Source organism: Macaca mulatta, chromosome 20, assembly GCF_049350105.2.
Source record: "Macaca mulatta isolate MMU2019108-1 chromosome 20, T2T-MMU8v2.0, whole genome shotgun sequence".
NCBI classification, from domain to species: Eukaryota; Metazoa; Chordata; class Mammalia; order Primates; family Cercopithecidae; genus Macaca; species Macaca mulatta.
In genome coordinates, this window is record NC_133425.1 from 52,336,170 (window position 1) to 52,349,617 (window position 13,448).

The 13,448-nt window shown below is 41.7% G+C and overlaps 1 protein-coding gene across 10 annotated transcripts in view; it reads left to right on the forward strand.

Moving 5' to 3' along the window:
- Positions 1-13,448, forward strand: part of NUP93 (nucleoporin 93) — a 113,639-nt gene that overhangs the window by 2,028 nt on the left and 98,163 nt on the right. The window lies entirely within an intron of this gene.

Genomic DNA, 13,448 nt, shown 5'->3' on the forward strand with positions numbered 1-13,448 from the left:
CCCTTCATTGCTTTAGTTGTTCTTAGCACTTATATTTTGTGTATTTTTCTTGTGTATTGTTGTCCTCCCCCTGTAGAATGTGAGGAGATTTTTATCTGTTTTGTTCCCTGATGTGTTCCTAGCACCTAGGTCTGGCACACAGTAGGTGCTCAAAAAATATGAACTAGATGAATGTTACTGGCACTCTGGCAGGCATGGGGATGCAGTGGTGAATGAGACAGGCCTGCCCTCATTGAACTGATATGCCTATGGAGGGTACCACTAGCAATAAAAGCACAGATAGGAAGTGTGATGTCAGGGCTGTTTCTTAAAGGAGGACAGGGATATTTGAATAGAGACCTGCTTGAAATGAATGAGCAAGTCATTGAACTATCTGAGAGCACTGCTGGTAGGGGGTAGAGCAAGTGCAAAGCCCCTGCAGTGTGAGCAGCTGGAGATGTAGTGAGTCTGAGGGTCTGAACCAGCTTCTTGATGGACTAACATAGAAAATAAGGTTAATGGATGTGCCAAGGAGAGGGACAGGTTGGAGCAAAGATCTGAAGGTGAGAGGGGTCACTCCTCATGAAAAAGTTTATTTAAAGAATATGGAGTTAGAAGGAAGATCTTTCACAAGGTGTGTTCAGGGAACAGGCCACTTTAATTCAACAAACATGTATCTGGTACCTATTATGTGCCAGACTTAATGCTGAAGACTCAGAGTTGAGCATCTGTGGACCTTACCATATAGGAAATTTGCCGCTAGAGAGGGAGACATATGTGTGATGAAATAATCACAACTACTGCACTAGGGAAGAACAGTATAGAAGATACAGAATAGTGTGGGAGGGGATTGGCAAAGGTGGGACTTTCCCAGCTGGCTGCAGCATACATAGGAGTTCCCCATGTGACAAGATAGGGTTGGGGATGTGTTATAGAGAGTGTGTACTTAGCACGTACAGGAGTATGAAGGGAGGAAACAGGCATCCCAAAGAATAGAGAATTACTAGGGTATAATTGGGGGAAGGTAGCAAGAGATGAGGATAGTAAGGGTGGCAGTGTCTGTTCTGTGGAGAGCACCCTTTATAGCTCTGTCAAAACATGAGCATCTTATTCTGTAGGGGATGGAAGGTGTCCCTGATGGACTTAAGGCAGGAAAGCATTTCAGAAAGACCTCCCTGACCATGGGGAGGCTGGTTGGAGGAACAAGAAGGCTTGGTCGGCATGCAAGTCAGAGAAGTGGCGAGAGATGAGGGTATGACTTTGCAAAAGGTTTGAGAAGTAGATCTTGAGATTGGTTGAGTATTGAGGAGGTGAACAGGGACCCCGGGGGGACTCAAAGGTGGTTTCTGGCTTACTTGACTGCATGCTAATTGTTTTACCGAAAGAGACTGGGAACCCACGAGAAGGAAGCATTGGTGGTGGCAGTGGCTAAGGGGAGAGAAGTGATGAGTCTGATTTGGGACATGTGTAGTTTGAGGCATCCATGAGTCATCCAGGTGTAGGTATTAGGTGGACAGTTGGAAATACTGGCTTGGGAAAAGAGTTGGGCTGGACATAGAGATATGAGAATCCCCTTTGTTTTGGTAGGTTAGAGTCCTCCTAGCTCACTTATTTGTTTTATATTAATGTCTATTAATACCTACATCTCTTCTCCCCTAAATAACATAAAGTTTGAAATATTTTGTAGCTTTATACTTTTTTATAGCTTCAACAGTGCCCTCAAACAAGTAGATCCCCCATAGGCATTGCTAACTGCCAGAAGAACCTTCCTCAAACCTTGCCAGAAATTCCTACATTGATCTATAAGGTACACCAAAGTTACAGTCTTCTCTTCCTTCATTCACTTAACACATATTTATTGAGCATTAGGTGCTGTTGTTCAGTGCACGAGGAATGGGGCTGTGGACAGACCAGACCAGGTTCCCAGACCCAAGGAGCCTATTAGGAGACAGACAGTAAATGAACAAACAGGTAGACATGTGATGCCAGAAATTGATAATGTGCTACCAAGGAGATAAAACAGAAATGTGGTAGAGTGGACAGTGGGACTGCTTTAGCTGGGGTGTGCTGAGAGGCTTCTTTAAAAAGGAAACCTTTGAGCAGAGATTTGAAGGAAGTAAGGGGGTGAGCCAGGTAGGCATTTTGGAGGAGAATATTCCTGCAGATGCAGAGGAAGTAGTGACTGTGAAAGCCCTAGTCAGCAGTGTATTTAGCGTATTTGAAGAAGAGCGGAAGGTCGTAGCACCAAAGCACATAATCCTGGGGAAGAGTGGTAACAGAAGAGTTGGGTCAGGAGGCAGTCATGTAGGCCTCATAGCACAGGGTAAGGACTTTGGATCTCAGTCTGTGAGTGTTGGGGGCTATTGAAGGTTTGAGCCCCTTCAAAGGCTCCTTCCCAGTGTGGTGTGGAGAACAGGCTGGGAAGTGGGAGGGGACAAAGTAAGAACAGGGAGACAGGAGGCTACTGTATCACCTAGATGTGACACATGAGAGTGGCTTGCATCAGGATGATAGTGTTAGAAGAGACAAAAAGTGGGTCTGACTTATGTATATATGAATAAATGTAGTGTAGAAATGAATTGCTAATGTAGGGTATAAGAGGAGAAAAGAAGTCAAGGACAATGTCAAGGTTTTAGGCCTGAGCAGCTTCTAGCATGAAGATACCATTTACTGAAATGAGGATGATGGAGAAGTTCCAAGTCCTTGTTAGATGCTAGAACATGGCCTTCTCCTTCTAACCCCCCCCACTCCATGCACCTTACTCTCTGTGCCCATCTCTGTCTTTGTGACACGGCTGTTGCCCCTGCTGAAAAACCCGTGTACCAGTCGGCTCCTTTGGACACGAGAGGTCTGCTGTGAGGATGACATTAGGTTATACAAATAAAGCCCACAGTGGGGACTCATACGCAAACAGAGCTCAGGAGATGATGTTGGGCAAACAAATGAATGGAGTAAAAGGAATTTAGATGAGGGAAAATTTCTGTAGGTAATGTGTATTGAGGAAGACCATTTGGTAGGTAGGACTTGAGTTGGTGCTAAAAATGATAGCTAATGTTTATTGAGTGGTTACTATGTGACAGGTGAAGGAGATACAGTTATTTTTCCATTTCACAGATGAGGCCCAGAGGAGGGCAGAGTCATCCAGCTAAAGAGTGAAGGAGCTGGCTGGAGCTCAGGGCTGCTGTGGAAGGTTGGGTAGGTGTTTCTTTTTGGGAAAAATGGCACAGAGCAGGACATGTACAAGGATGGTCAGGGACCAAGTAAATCAGGTGACTGGTACACAAGGTTTACTCTGGGAGGTAGAAAGTTAAAAGCAGTATCTCACCTGGATCCCTGTGCGTGGGAGCCAGTGAGGTTTTTTTGAGCAGGGGCAACAGCCATGTCAGAAAGAGAGATGGGGTTGGGCGCAGTGGCTCACGCCTGTAATCCTAGCACTTTGGAAGGCCAAGGCGAGCAGGTCACCTGAGGTCAGCAGTTCGAGACCAGCCTGGCCAACATGGTGAAACCCCATCTCTACTAAAATACAGAAGTTAGCTGGGTGTGGTGGTGCGTGCCTGTAGTCCCAGTTACTTGGGAGGCTGAGGCAGGAGAATCGCTTGAACCTGGTAGGTGGAGGTTGCAGTGAGCTGAGATCTCACCATTGCACTCCAGCCTGGGGGACAAGAGTGAAACTCCATCTCAAAAAAAAAAAAAAAAAAAAAGGAAGATAGAGTAGGGTGCATGGAGTGGGGGGCAGGGCTAGAAGGAGGAAGGCCATGTTCTAGCATCTAAGAAGGACTTGGACTTAAGGGAATGAAGGTCTGGCCTTGGGTGATAGTGATGGGGGTGAAAGCAACAGTTAGAGGATGTTGCAAAAATACAAATACCGCATGCTATTTAAATCTGTTTAGGAGCTGGGCACAGTGGCTCACACCTGTAATCCCAGCACTTTGGGAGACTGAAGCAGCGCATCACCTCAGGTCAGAAGTTTGAGACCAACCTAGCTAACATGGTGAAACCCCATCTCTACTAAAAATACAAAAATTAGCCCAGCGTGGTGGCACATGCCTGTAATCCCAGCTACTCGGGAGACTGAGTCAGTAGGAGAATTGCTTGGACCCCAGAGGTGGAGGTTGCAGTAAGCCGAGATCACGCCATTGCACTCCAGCCTGGGCAACCAAGTGAGACTCCATCTCAAAAATCAATCAATCAATCTGTTTCGATAATGAGAGTTTGGAGAGAGAGGAATCTCATGTTATCTGAGTCTATAGTATTTCATTTCCTGAGTTTTAGCTAGAGAGTAGCAATAGTTTGGATAATGAGGAATACCTGCCTGCTTGCTGTGGAAAAATGTACCTACATGTGTTTGGTTTCTGAGTCTGAGAGTGGAGGGACACCTGTAAGTAAACAATCTGAGGGCACACAGAGACACAAAGGAGAAGGGTGAGTTAGAACCTGAGAGACAGAAGCCAGGGGCAAAGGCGGAGGAGGAGTTGGGGGTGGATAACTGCATTTGGAGACATGGTGGGTGTGACAGTTATGTGCTTGAGAGGAGATGCACCAGTGGTGCCTGGAAACTCACGGTTGGAGTTTGAGTGCTCAGGGGCAGGTGTGGATTTGACAGTCATTGCCATTGAGGCTTCAGGGGCAGTGGTGAGACACACCCTCTGAAGTAGGGAATTTAGAGCAATATTAAAATTAACAAGTTATTAAAAATTATGTAAGATCACATATACTCATGGAAAGGAATTTGCACTGACAAGGGAATCAAATGAAAAGTAGAAAAGTCTCCCAACTCTCACCTTCGTAATGCTAGATTGTTTCTTGCTAAGTTAGTGCTTTGTTTCTTGCTATTCCTTCTAAAAAACTGTGAGTCAACCTTAAGTATACTGCTCAGGGAATTTTTACACATTTATTCACTCTTGTGACCACTGTCCATATTGAGATACAGAGCATTTCTGGTACCTTGGTCAGCTCAGACCACCGTAACAAAATACCAAAATATCTGTTGTTCTAGCTTAAACAGAAATTTATTTTCTCACAGTTTTGGAGGCTGGAAGTCCGAGATCAGGATGCCAGCATAGTTGGGTTCTAGTGAGGGCCCTCTTCCCAGCTGCTCACTGTGTAGTCATGGCCTTTCTTTGATGTGTATGTGTGGGGAGAGGTAGGTGGAGGAAAGAACGCTTTCTGGTGTGTCTAAGGACACTTATCCCATCCTGAAGATCCCACCCACGTCACCTCATCCGAGTCTAATTGCTTACCAAAGACCCCATCTCCAAATACCATCGCATTGTGGGCTAGGGCTTCGACATAGGAATTCTGAGAGAACACAATTCAGTCCTTACTACCCAAAAAGCTCTGCTGTGCTTTCTCCCAATCAGCACTACCCCAGGGATAACCAGTATTCTGATCTCTAGCGCCATAGATTAGTTTTTCTTGTTTTTAAGATCCATATAAATGGAGTCATACAGTGCTTTTTTTTTTTTTTTTTCTTTTTGTATCTGGCTTCTTCAGCTCACTGTGATGTCTGTGAAATTCATCCATGTTCTGTGTAGTCTGTAGTTTGATCTTTTCCATTGCTGTGTGTTTACCAAGGTAGGAATATACTGCTGTAAAAAGCCCAAGTGGGATAATTCTGTACATGCAGTGGTTTTAAAATTATTGTGGGAGGAACCCAGACTTTTGTTACAATCTGCACACCTTCTGCCTCCCAAGATGTGACAAGCAAAAATGTCTCTGGCTATTGCTGAATGTCCCCTGTGGGGCAGAGTTGAGTAGCATTGGTTTAGAGAGAAGAGCAAGAGCCAGAGCCAAAGCCAAAGGCCTTTGGGGGCTGACTTGGCGATCTGCCCGTGTATGCTAGTTGTAAGACAGCTGGTATCATTCCTAAGGTTCTCTGTACAGATAATTTCCATCACCACTAAAATGCGGCTGTTTCCCAGGAAGCATCAAGTAAGTTTATTAAAACATCTCACATTTGTAAATTCTTTGAGGTGAGCAGGCTCTTAGATACCACCTGAGCAACCCCCTCATCCAGAGAGGATCCAGCCCCAGGGTCAGAGGGCTGGTATGCGATGGAGCCAAGCTGTAGTCCACAGCACTTCCCAGCTGGGCCTTCTGCAGGACTGGACAGCCAAGAGTTTATCAGAAAGTTACTTATGTGGATAATTTATTTTTCTTTGTGATGCCAGGTTATTACTTCTCTTTGCTCATTGAAGAGGAAATAATACAAGTGATATTTTATGTATCAGGAAAGCTGATACTATGCATTCCTTATTGCAAATATTGAGTCATTGAGGGCAGTACTGCTACTAAATCACCCCAGTCTTTCTCTTCTGTCTAGGTTAATTTATTTTAGGTCTTTGTTTTCTCCAGAACTCTACCTTCTGAATAATGATAAGGTCTAACTCTTTTACTTAGTCTCACAGGGCTATAAAGAACTTTCTAACAACAATTTTTTTTTATCCTCTCCTCTCTCTTCCAGAGGTGTCTGAAACTGATGTCAAGATGTAATTTTTGGGGGGTTGTTATTGTAACTGACAGCTGACAGATAATAGTAAAAAGTGGAATGATACTGTTATCTAGCTAGTTTATGCATTCAAAAGAGAGGAGAACAGAATCAATATTAAACTTTAGATACCTTGAGTGAGGTTTTTCTCATCAATCTTGGATGAGAAAAGAATCAAAGAATCAGAATCATTCACAAGAATGTTGAACACCATTCTTGTGTTTTACTCCTGTCATAATGCGATTAATAAGGTTTGAGGGCAAAGTTTCTGCTTAAAATTAAATGCTAAATTTCTTTTGAATCACACCTTCATTATGGAAGTCTGGATTTATAATAAAAAGCATATTTGGTAGTGGACAATACAACATACATTTCAACATTTTAATTGTCTTCCACAATTTCTTAATGATACAAAGTTGTGATTAAATAAGTTATAATTTGGGATTAAATATTTACTAAAAGATTTTTTGAAGCAGAGATGTTTATAATTAAATGATAAAATGTTGCCAAATTGGCAACTTTGGAAAAAAGCTAAAATAGCATTTTACAATGATATAAATCAGCAGAGTTTATAAGATACTTTTATGTATCAACAGCTCCTTGAAGTAGGTAAGAATTATCATTTTTGATTGATGAGGAAACTGAGACAGAGAAATTGGGGTTTTATCTCAGAGGGAGATCAGTTTATCTGCTAGTCAATGAACAGTCTGGATTGGAACCAGGTGTTTGGGTTCACAGTGTAATCTTCTCACCCATTCTGTCTAAAATATGTTTTTTTTTCCATTTCTTTTACTGTTATTAAAAACAGTACTGTTTACTGTTATTTTACTGTTATTTAAAATTTTTTAAATCAAAAATAATTATTTAAAATAATCAAAAAAGGAAGAACATTGTCAGTTGTACATTTGGAAGAAAAGATATAAATAGCAACATCTGTTACTTTCTCTGATGTATATAAAATCTCCCCCTTTGACAACATAAAAAAAAATAACAGTGCTAACAACTGTCTTTTTTAGGTTGCATGATCTTTGAAGTTGAAAGAGACAATATTTGGGTATGTTACCCAAATTAGAATTCCTCAGTCAGTATTGTTTGATTGTACTGAAATTCTGCAGGAAAATAGCTGGTGTCATCTCCCCATGCAAGTCAGTGATTGGAGAGACATTTCTTTAACATGGAAGAAAAGACAGGTGGCTTTGTCTTTATTCTTTCATCCTTTTCTCAGCCCTTTGTATTTCTTGGATAAATGTGCTGTTTGGATTGTGGGTGATAAGGAAAAGGGAAAATTCACATGGGTTTAATATGTTCCATTATACTTACAAAGAGCAGTGAATTCCCTTTAGCATCCTGTGCATTAGGTCAATGGGACAGGCATCGTCGTTTACAAAACAGATTTCTTCCCCAAATATGCTTTCCAAATGAACAGTTTAAAGAGGAAACAAGATGGCAACACACCTATTGTGTCACTCATTTTATCTTTTTAGCAATGTTTTCACACTGGGGCCTAGTTAGGGTAGCTTACTTATCAAGTCTAGCTTCAATACCTTAGGCCCAAGGGTTGGCAAACTATGGCCTATGTGCCAAATAAACTAAGAAGGATTTTTACATCTTTGAATCCTTGGGGGGAAAAGAATCCAGAGAAAAATATTTTATAACCATGTGAAAATTATATGAAACTCAAATTTAAGTGTTCATGATTAATGTTTTATTAAAGTACAGCCATGCCTGTTGGTTTACATATTATCTGTGCCTGGTTTCAAGCTATAACAGCACAGTTGAGTAGTTGCTACAGAGCCTGGCCCACAAAGCCCAAACTATTCACTACCTGTCCTTTTACAGAAGAAGTTTGCTCACTCTTGCCCTAGGAGACTAGAAACTGGGCAAGCGTTTGACAGATATGTCTAGGATGGATGGCTCTGAGGCTCTTTTATAGCTTCCTTTGTTTCATTTTCCGTTTCTCTTTGTCGGCTTTGGTGCTTTATTTTTCTGGAATATATCCTGGGAGTAACATAGGCTTAAGTCTAGAGAGCTAGTGAATAATAGCTATTTCTGGGATGACTCAATGATTCCCCAGCTTGAGAGTCCATAAGGCCTGAGTAAAGGAAGAGAGGTATTCTACTTGTGGCTGGTGCTTTAAAAATAAAAGAAACCAATGAACTAATAATATCAGAAAGCAGATATGTGGGATTTTAATATAATAAGCATGAATACTATAACAGACAAAGATTCAGACCATCTACAAAATCCCGAAGGGGCCACTCTTAGAGAATACTGATTTACAATGGTTTAGAAGTGTTTAGCTGTTTGAATATTTAAGTATCTACTCTTTTCTGGCTCGATTAAATATTTAACATAGTTAATATATTTGGAATGTGGAAATGATTTTATTTTTCGTAAGACTCACATGTTAATAGTAAATGAACTGAAATTATTTTGTGCATTTTTGCTCTGCCTTTATATTTAGTTCGTTTCACCTTATATGCAGTTTGGGAATTTTTTCCACCTCATTTGTGAATGTTGATATGCCCTAAAGGGACATGTGTTTTAGACACTAAATGACAGGTGAACACAGACCAGCATAAGGAAGTAGAAGTTTGGCCAGCCCTTGGTTTAGCTCTAGGTAGGAGCTCTCTCTTTCAAACTGTGGCTTTTACTTTTTTCATTTAGTTCATTTGCTCAGTGTCCTCTAGGTGTGGTGAAGAGATCAACATTATGGGACCTTTCCACTGATAACATTCCTTATTTTTAGCATAGTGGGGTATCCTACTGTAGCTTCAGAAAAAAGGCGGGTCATTGTCCTTTGTTTGCTTGGTGGCAGCAGTCAGGGCGGGGAACTTTTTATTGAAGTGTGATACACAAATCGTGAGTCTAGACTGACTAATTTTCTGAGAAGTGAGCACACTGTCAACCAATGGTTAGATCAAAAAACTGAAAATTGCGAGCCCCCTTGAAGCCGTCCTCATCCTTCCCCTTCTGTCCTTCCCCCGACAAGTGTGACCAATCCTGCCTTCTAACAACAGTGATAAGTTTGCCATTCAGTTTAAGGTTCTCAGTTGCCCGGGTTGTTGAGGAGTTTCTATGGAGGCTCGGTAGCACTTCTGCCAAGTCCTGCTTACATGGAGAGTAATTTGTTGCCCAAGGCCCTGATACTTTGCGATGCTCTCTGAAGTGCCTGCCAGTGTTGCCTTGCCAAAGGATTCCTAACCACGCCCTGGAGCTTAGTCACTGCTGTCGTAAAGGAGCCCTAGTGCTGTTCCGCTGTCCCTGCTGGCCTTTTCCTGTGCAGCCCCACTTGTGCTGCATTGACTGCTCCGGCTCCTGCTTCCATGGTTTCTTAGTGTTGCTTCTTCCTGTGCCTCTCCTCCATAGTTCCCCAAGGATGCAGCTGGTGTCCAGGCTGCATGGCCAGATTTTCCCAACGCAAGGCTTGGACTTCAGTTTTTTTCCCCCATAGATCGTTTTAATTGTCTCTACTGGACAAAGCTTACTGAGGTTATTTTCATGATTAGTTTTTAGTCTCTTGGTCAAAGTTGACTTAGTGGTTTAATCTCTATATTTTGTGGCTAAATTGATATTTTGTGGTGGGGATAAAAATTGTCCTAAATTTATGAAATTAGGCATAAATTGAAGCATTTTAGTGCAGTGGGATGATGAATACATCAAAGTATAGATTTAGTTGCACAATGAGGGTAGCAAAAAATGTATAAATTTGGAAACTTTAATAAAACTTTTTTGTATAATTAATTTCTACTGGTTGAATAATAATGCAGGACATCCAGTTTTTCCCAAATGTAGTATTTCATACATACCTCTCTTTTTTGCTGTGCAGACATAAAACAAGCTTATTTTCTCTTTACTTCTACCCTGAAGTTTTGTAGCAAAATTCTTTCTATATGTGTCTGTTTCTTTTGGTTTCTAATTCTGTTCACCTGGTTTTTGGTCTTGATATTTAGAGGGAAAGCACTAGTCTGGACCAAGTGTGATATGAATTCATGCCATTTAGACTGTCACTGCCTTATGCTGTGCTGCCTCAGAAATGTTAAGTATCATTTGGTAGTCTGATACCAACTGGAAGGGAATGTTTTTGTTCAGGTCTCTGCTTGCTAGTGGGTGCCCGTTTGGCAAGGGAGTGCAGGAAGCCTTTGAGAAGGACAGACTCTCACCAACGGAAGAAAAACCCCTCCTATTTATTCAAAATATGAGTACCTACTATGTGTCAGGCACTTCTACTGTTGTAGAAGCTTGGGGTACGTCAGTGAACAAAACACTGTGCTTGTGCAGCTTATGTTCTTGCAGAGGTGACAGACAGTAAAGGAGATGGGGGATTGCTGGGGGTGGCTTGTACTTTTAAACAGCTTTCTAGGTTGGCCTCAAAGGCAGGGTGATAGGTGAACTGAAACAGATAGGGAGTCAACCTTGAGTGTTTCTGGGGGAGGAACATTCCAGTAGAGGAAACACGGAGCGCAAAGGCTGTAAGGCAGGAATGTACCTGATCCGTTGGGGACCAGCAAAGAGGCCCCAGAGTGGCTGGCACCCATGAAAGGAGTGGAGATAGGGCTGGAGATGAGTCTGAGTGATGAGAGGAGGTGGGGCCCCTTTTGTAGGGTTTCATTCTGTACAAGAGGTTTAAGCAGGAGGCATGTGATCTGACTGACTGTAAAAGGATCAGTGGTTGCTGGGTTGCTATAGACAGAATAGACTGTGGGAGGCAAGGGCTGAAGCTGGGAGGTTTGGGAGGGAGACTGCTGAGAGAGTCTAGGGAGGCAGCTTGGATGTGGGGAGGTGGCCAGGTAGAGATGGCGAGGACAGGCAGATTCTGGAAGTATTTTGAAGGTAGATTTGAAGGGCTTTGTTGGTTGATTGGATGTAGGATATGAGTTATGGGCCATCATGGATTTTGGTCCAAACAACTGAGTAATGAAGTCTTCACACACTGAGAAGGCCAAGGGGCAGGTTTTGTGGATGAAAAGTTAGAGCCCAGTTTTGGGATATTACATTTAGGATGTTGTTCAGAGATTCAACCTTTATTTTACCATTGTCAAAACCATTATATATAATTAACTTAAAAAAATCTTTATTAGACCATGCTAAAGTAAATAACTGATTTTGTATTAATTACTTATACCAAATTCATTGCTCAAAATCTTTGGGGTGGGCTGGTCATTTGAGAAGCTGAGCATTTCCTTTGTCTGACATAGGAATAAAATATTAGATGTATTTCTTTCTTCCTTTATCTTTCTTTGTCTTCTTTTTTAATAATGGAAAATTTTTGTTTCATTCGGTTCTTTATTTAGGGATTTCCAAAGTTTTCCTCATGAATGAAAAAAGTATTTTCTTTTCCTTGACTCTGTTAGAAAAATTATGTTTATCTTAGAGTAAAAATAATGGGCGGGGCGGGGGGGCGGGGGTGGGGTGGGGTGGGGATCCGGAGAAGGGAATGCTTTGTTTTTCTTTTCCCTTTCTGGTGAATGACCATGGTTTTGTGTAATTAGTAGAATGTCATTGGCCTTGAACATTCCTGAGAAAACACATTTCTCTGTCAGGGCGGAGTAGTTGTTTAAAAATGCCCCTCTCCTCAAAATTCTTGTGTTTCTTCCTCTCTCCCTGAGGATACCTTCCTAATTCTCCCATCCCGATTTTCTCACAAAAAAAGATTGCAAATTACAGCCTGATTATATTGGGTCAAAAAAAATTACAATATTTGTTTAGAAACTTGAGGTTAAGAGTTATTGTGTATGTTAATTTTTCTTGAAGATTAAAGTCAGCTTGGAACTTCATAAAGAATACCAAAGTGGCTTTATGTTTACTCCAGCTGAGCTATTTTTGTTTTACCCTTGTTCCCTTGCCTTTAAAGTTAATGTCCTTTAATGCTCATTCTTAAAAGTTCTTAATGGATTTATGGCAGTAACAGTGTCCTTTTGACAATTAACCTGTGCTTCATAGCTGACATATAATTATTCGCCAACATGACAAAACCTGTCTCTACTAAAAATACAAAAAAGCCGGTAGTGTCACCCTGGTTGGGTGTGGTGGTGCACGCTGTAATCCCAGCTACTTGGGAGGCTGAGGCATGAGAATTGCTTGAATCTGGGAGGCGGAGCTTACCGTGAGTCAAGATCACGCTACTGTACTACAGCCTGGCTGACAGAGCGAGACTGTCTCCCAAAAAAAGGAAAAAAGTATAACAAGAGCTATTGTACAAGTAATTATTTTAACAAAAAATTTTCTTATTAACCGTTTAGCAATGTAATTTTTTTTTTTTTTCCAAGACAGTCTCACTCTATTGCCCAGGCTGGAATGCAGTGGTGTGATCTCGGCTTACTGCAACCTTCCGTCCCCCCCGCCCCCGCCCCCGCCCCCGCCCCCACGGTTCAAGTGATTCTCCTGCCTCAGCTTCCCGAGTAGCTGGGATTATAGGTGTGTGCCACCACACCCAGCTAATTTTTGTATTTTTAGTAGAGATGAGGGTTTCACCATGTTGGCTAGGCTGGTCTCTAACTCCTGACCTTAGGCAATCTACCCACCTAGGCCTCCCAGAGTGCTGGGATTATAGGCGTGAGCCACCATGCCCAGCCAATTTTCTTACCATGGTGCTACTTTTTATCATCTGTTGATTTAATTAGTGGTAGGAGTTAAAAACATTCTCTTGGTCAAGAATCTTATGTAAGAATAGTGCAGTATATATTCTGTACTATTGGCATTTCTCAAAGTAGCAGGTACAGTAACAAATCGAATGTCCTGAATGTCGTATATAACAAGCAGGCACAGATCTGTGCTCTCAGTAACCTTGTAAGATAAAGAATGTATGATTGGAGACCTGGACATGAGTATAAAAAAAAAAAAAAGAAAAAAAAAAGAATTTATTCTATGTTAGTGAAGGAGCAGGTGTATTAGAATAACAGTAGGGGAGAGAGGGAGAGTTAGTGGTGGTTAGTCCAAAGATTACCTGTTTTCCTGGTAGTAGAGAGTATTCTCGGCATGT